General features: G+C 47.4%; 1 non-coding gene across 1 annotated transcript; it reads right to left on the reverse strand.

Annotated features, from left to right (window-relative positions):
- Positions 1–756: 756 nt before the first annotated feature.
- Positions 757–831, reverse strand: Trnas-cga. The gene has a single exon. It is a non-coding gene; the product is annotated as a tRNA-Ser (tRNA).
- Positions 832–5,881: the final 5,050 nt, after the last annotated feature.

A 5,881-nucleotide genomic window follows, 5' to 3' on the forward strand; every position in this document is an offset into this window, starting at 1 on the left:
ACTGACGGCCAATTGTGGCAAGAATTGTTGAAGAGTTACTGTCGCCATTGCTGAGAATGCTGGACACAGTCTGCGATCTTCAAGCAGCGCTCGAGCTGTGTCCAGACGGCTGACCATTCCACTGTCAACTGTTCGAAAAGCGCTGCACAAAATTGTGAAATGATTTCGATAGTGCGGTTCCAGTCTGTCGTGAATGCAAATGGTCGTCACATTGAGCAACGTTTCTAACGAGCCACTTAATCATGGCACGCATTTGACTGATGTTACCTCTTCATGCTGATATTAAATGTGTTTCTTCCCACGGTTTATTCGTTATTTCTATTCCGCATGTCCTTACAAATGATTCCACAAAGTTTCTTCGACTTACCGTAACTCGTTTGTCGTGGGGGCCCTCTCAAGTAGCGAAAGTTTTATTATAACCACCCGGTAAATGCTGGTGCTTACTGAAGAATGCCCACTTGTGTCCATTCTTCCAGTAACTTCTTCACGTCTATACCTGTGATGTTTCAGTATGTCGCAAATTTTGAGGGTGTTGTGGAGTTCACTGGTGTTGTGACAGTCACTCTGCTTAAGTTAGTTTGCTGCCTGTTAGGTTGTAAAAAGGGCCTAATTAGTTGAGGCTTCATCTTATTTTCGAGGGTGTATTAAAAAGTAATGCTTCCTAGTTTGTTAAATAAAACAAATGTTTTTAAGTATACAGTTTTTAAATAAAACAAACGTTATTAATCTTGAAACTTTCTGGCAGATTATAGCTGTGTGCCGGACCGAGACTCGAACTCGGGACCTTTGCCTTTCGGGGGCAAGTGCTCTACCAACTGAGCTACCCAAGCACAACTCTCGCCCCGTCCACACAGCTGTACTTCTACCAGTACCTCGTCTCCTACCTTCCAAACTTAACAGAAGCTCTCCTGCGAACCTTGCAGATCTAGCACTCCTGAATATTTCGGAGACGTGGCTTAGCCACACCCTGGGGGATGTTTCCAGAATGAGATTTTCACTCTGCAGCGGAGTGTGCGCTGATATGAAACTTCCTGGCAGATTAAAACTGATCGTGTGGGTGCCTTTTCGCACATTCTGGGACAACACAGCTCTCCCAGTTGCCTCAGAAACGGCAGGGCGCTGTTATGTTGCTTTCTGCTGATCGCACACACGAGCCATCATTTGTGGGCAGTGGGTATCAACTGTGTTGATGACTGTGGGATAGCACTACAAGACATATCGTCATTGCTTTGTGTCCCACGATAGCAGCTGAATGCTCGAAAGACGTCGCTGTGAAGTACGCTATACCTCCTGATATATCGAACGAAGTGGCGCAGTGGTTAGCACACTGGAGTCGCATTCGGGAGGACGACGGTTCAATCCCGCGTCCGGCCATACTGATTTACGTTTTCCGTGATTTCCCTAAATCGCTCCAGGCCAATGCTGGGATGGATCCTCTGAAAAGGCACGGCCGACTTCCTTCCCCATCCTTCCCCAATGCGAGGAGACCGATGGCTTCGCTGTTTGGTTCAAAATGTCTCTAAGCACTATGGGACTTAACATCTGAGGTCATCGGTCCCCTAGACTTAGAACTACATAAACCTAACTAACATAAGGACATCACACACATCCATTCCCAAGGCAGGATTCGAGCCTGGGACCGTAGCACACCCGTGGTTTCAGACTGAATCGCCTAGAACTGCTCGACCACAGCGGCTGGCACACTGTTTGGTGTCTTCCCCCAAACAACCCCAACCCCGCCTGATAACTTGATGTGCTGAAGAACCTTCCTGCCAATAAGTGACTTTGAGCACACGGTGTAAGCTTCAAATGACCTTCCGAGAGGTGCTGACAGACTGATAGAACGGTGTACACAGTTTGCAGTGCTCCGTTCACGATTGGAGACAAAGCGTGTCCTGCTGGAATTCACTGATAATGAAGTTTTATTTTTAACATCATCCCACAGATGGAGAGATTCCATGTCGTCAAAAGGGTACTCATAAGATGTTTTGAAAAAAATAAGAGAACAGGTGATAAACTTTGAAGAACAATGTTGCTGCTGCCATGCTGGCTGATGCTGTTTGGTGAGCCACGTGACTGCTATGACGTCTAACGTTTTACTTCTCTTCGGCGTCATATTACAGACCAGAGCTGGTACGACACACGACAAAGCTCCTCTTATCCTGGCCTTGTTGAACCCAACTAATGGGACACTGTTTCCGAGATTACACAGGCCGTAGGCTTCTCACGAGACACCGTGTCATGTGTGTGATCGGACTACCTGATGGTGATAATTATTCCGTATGGCTCAACGGCCTGGTGCTGGACTCCCAGTTCAACTCCACATCGACGACACACGTCTCCCTAACCTACCCAAGTAATCCTAGTAGGAAAAGGGACGAACACTTTAACGAGGAATCCGAATCACATGTTATTCCCGGGATATCTTCGCAGCTCTGAGGAAACTGGGAGCTATGTCGCGGGAACGTAGCTACTGGCAGGCTCGCCCAAGCCGGTTTGGCCTCAGCGATGGAGCCAGACTAAGTGTGTTCCACAACACTGGGTTGGGTGTCGGCGTCTTCCTAGGAGAGTTAAGCTTTCAGTGAAACTCCGATCCTCCAGGTTGGTGGTTGAGCGCGTGGTTGATACCCGTACTTTGTCGAAATCCTGCCATCGCGAATAATTTAACAAGGAACGCCACACTCCTGTTACGAAGACGAATTACGTTAAGAACCAGGAATATGGATATACAGGTGCTTAAATTTGGAACTTAACATGAGTACGGAAGTCTGTATGAAGAAACTAGTAATAAAAGTATGAAGGTTCGCAGTTTGCTGCCGCGAACAAGTTAAACGCATTACGTACCTGTTACCCGAGTAAAAATATCCACAACGGGACCTCGAAAATACGAGGAAAAAATGAAGCAAACCGAGCAGACCATATAGAGACGCGTTCAACAAGTAATACATCACCTTTTTCCTCAACCGATTTCGGGTAAAGAAATTGTTGTGGGACATCGTGGAATATTCCTGCTTCGGCGCCTTTACTTTTATAGACTCCCGATAGGTGGCCGTGCCATAAGTAGCCTTCCAAACGGCGTCTATAACACAGATCCGATCCAGCAGAGAGCCATCATTGAGTCTCTTTTGGAGAAAAACCAGAACATCACAGATATGGAAAGTCACTTGCAGAATGTCTACGGAGACGTGGTAGAGTGAACAAAAGTACGGTGAACCGTTGGACGAGGCCTCTGTCATCATCGCAACGAAGTCGTTTAAGCCTGTCCAATCTCCTGCGTTCCGGTCGGTCGCAAACAGCTGTGATTTCCGCAATGTTGGAACGTCCGGAGCCAGTCGGTGTGGCCGAGCGGTTCTAGACTCTTCAGTCTGGAACCGTGCGACCGCTACGGTCGCAGGTTCGAATCCTGCCTCGGACATGGATGTGTGTGATGTCTTTAGGTTAGTTAGGTTTAAGTAGTTCTAAGTTCTAGGGGCTGACGACCTCAGATGTTAAGTCCCATAGTGCGCAGAGACATTTGAACCAATTTAACGTCCGGACTCACTCATTCGCGGTGATCGACGGATCACAATGAAACACCCCGATGCACAACTGGACGTATCTGATGGCAGTGCTGACACACACGTTCACCAATTGGGGTACTCGAAGGCGGGGTTCCTCACCTTCTACACTACTGGCCATTAAAATTGCTACACCAAGAAGAAATGCAGATGATAAACGGGTATTCATTGGACAAAATATATTATACTAGAACTGACATGGGATTACATTTCCACGCAATTTGGGTGCATAGATCCTGAGAAATCAGTACCCAGAACAACCACCTCTGGCCGTAATTACGGCCTTGATACGCCTGCGCATTGAGTCAAACAGGGCTTCGATGGCGTGAACAGGTACAGCTGCCGATGCAGCTTCAACACGATACCAAAGTTCATCAACAGTAGTGACTGGCGCATTGTGACGAGCCAGTAGCTCGGCCACCATTGACCAGACGTTTTCAATTGGTGAGAGATCTGGAGAATGTGCTGGCCAGGGCAGAAGTAGAACATTTTCTGTATCAAGATAGGCCCGTACAGGACCTGCAACATGCGGTAATGCATTATCCTGCTGAAATGTAGGGTTTCGCAGGGAACGAATGAAGGGTAGAGCCACGGGTCGTAACACATCTGAAATATAACGTCCACTGTTCAAAGTGCCGTCAATGCGAACATGATGTGACCGAAACGTGTAACTAATGGCACCCCGTGCCATCAGGCCGGGTGATACGCCAGTATGGCGATGACAATTACACGCTTCGAATGTGCGTTCCGCGCGATGTTACCAAACACGGATAGGACCATCATGATGCTGTAAACAGGACCTGGATTCATCCGAAAATATGACGTTTTGAAATTCGCGCACCCAGGTTCATCGTTGAGTTCCCCATCGCAGGCGTTCCTGTCTGATGCAGCGTCAAGGGTAACCGCATTCATGGTCTCCTAGCTGATAGTCCATGCTGCTGCAAACGTCGTCGAACTGTTTTTGCAGATGGTTGTTGTCTTGCAAACGTGCCCGTCTTTTGACTCAGGGATCGAGACGTAGCTGCACGATCCGTTACAGACGTGCGGATAAGATGCCTGTCATCTCGACTGTTAGTGATACGAGGCCGTTGGGATCGAGCACGGCGTTCCGTATTTCGCTCCTGAACCCACCGATTCCATATTCTGCTAACAGTCATTGAATCTCGACCAACGCGAGCAGCAATCTCGCGATATGATAAACCGCAATCACGATAGGCTACAATCCGACCTTTATCAAAGTCCGAAACGTGATGGTACGCATTTCTCCTCCTTACACGAGGCATCACAACAACGTTTCACCAGGCAACGCCGGTCAACTGCTGTTTGTGTATGAGAAATCGGTTGGAAACTTTCCTCATGTCAGCACGTTGTAGGTGTCGCCACCGGTGCCAACCCTGTGTGAATGCTCTGAAAAGCTAATCATTCGCATAACACAGCATCTTCTTCCTGTCGGTTAAATTTCGCGTCTGTAGCACGTCATCTTCGTGGTGTAGCAATTTTAATGGCCAGTATTGTAACATAATATCATAAAGAGCAACGAAGGACGATCTGTGCGGAATTGCTTGCGCGTTGTAAGACAGATCGTGAAACTTTTTTGTCGAACATCATCACACAGGAAGAAACATGCGTCCACTACTTCGAACTGGAAACAAAATGACAATCCATGAAGTGGCGCCACACCACCTCTTTTCCGAATAAAATATTGAAAGTCGCACACTCCGCCGCTAAAGTCATTGCGAAGGTGTTTTGGGATTTTGAAGGGATCATTCTCTGTGATGTCCTCCTTCATTGTGCAACGATAAACTCTAACGTGCAGTGTGCTACCCTCAGGAAATTGATGGAACGACTTCAGACTGTTCGTCCCCACAAAAACGCAAACGAACCTCTCATTCTCCATGACAACGCAAAGCCTCATACAAATCTGGGCTCCCGAGAGCAGATTTCAAAACGTTATTTGACGTTTCTTTCTTATCCTCCATACAGCCCGGTTCTCGCACCTTCCGAGTTCCATCCGTTTTGCCCATTTAGGGATCACTCCGTGGGAAACAGTACGTGGATAACGGTGAGGTTACTGATGCAGCAACTCTTGGGTTCTGACGTAGCCCAGTAAAGTGGTACCATGCACGCATACAGGCCCTCCCAGTAAGGAAGCTTAAGCCCGTCGCAGTGAGCGGAGATTATGATGGACAATATGATTTTGCAGCCAAAAGAGCGGGGAATATTATGGTGTATTGGAATCATAAATAAATCAGACCTACTTTCAGAAAAAAATGTGTTGCGTTAGTTATTGAACACCCTCCGAATATCTGATATCGAAAATGTGC

This window comes from Schistocerca americana, chromosome X (genome assembly GCF_021461395.2).
Source record: "Schistocerca americana isolate TAMUIC-IGC-003095 chromosome X, iqSchAmer2.1, whole genome shotgun sequence".
NCBI lineage: Eukaryota > Metazoa > Arthropoda > Insecta > Orthoptera > Acrididae > Schistocerca > Schistocerca americana.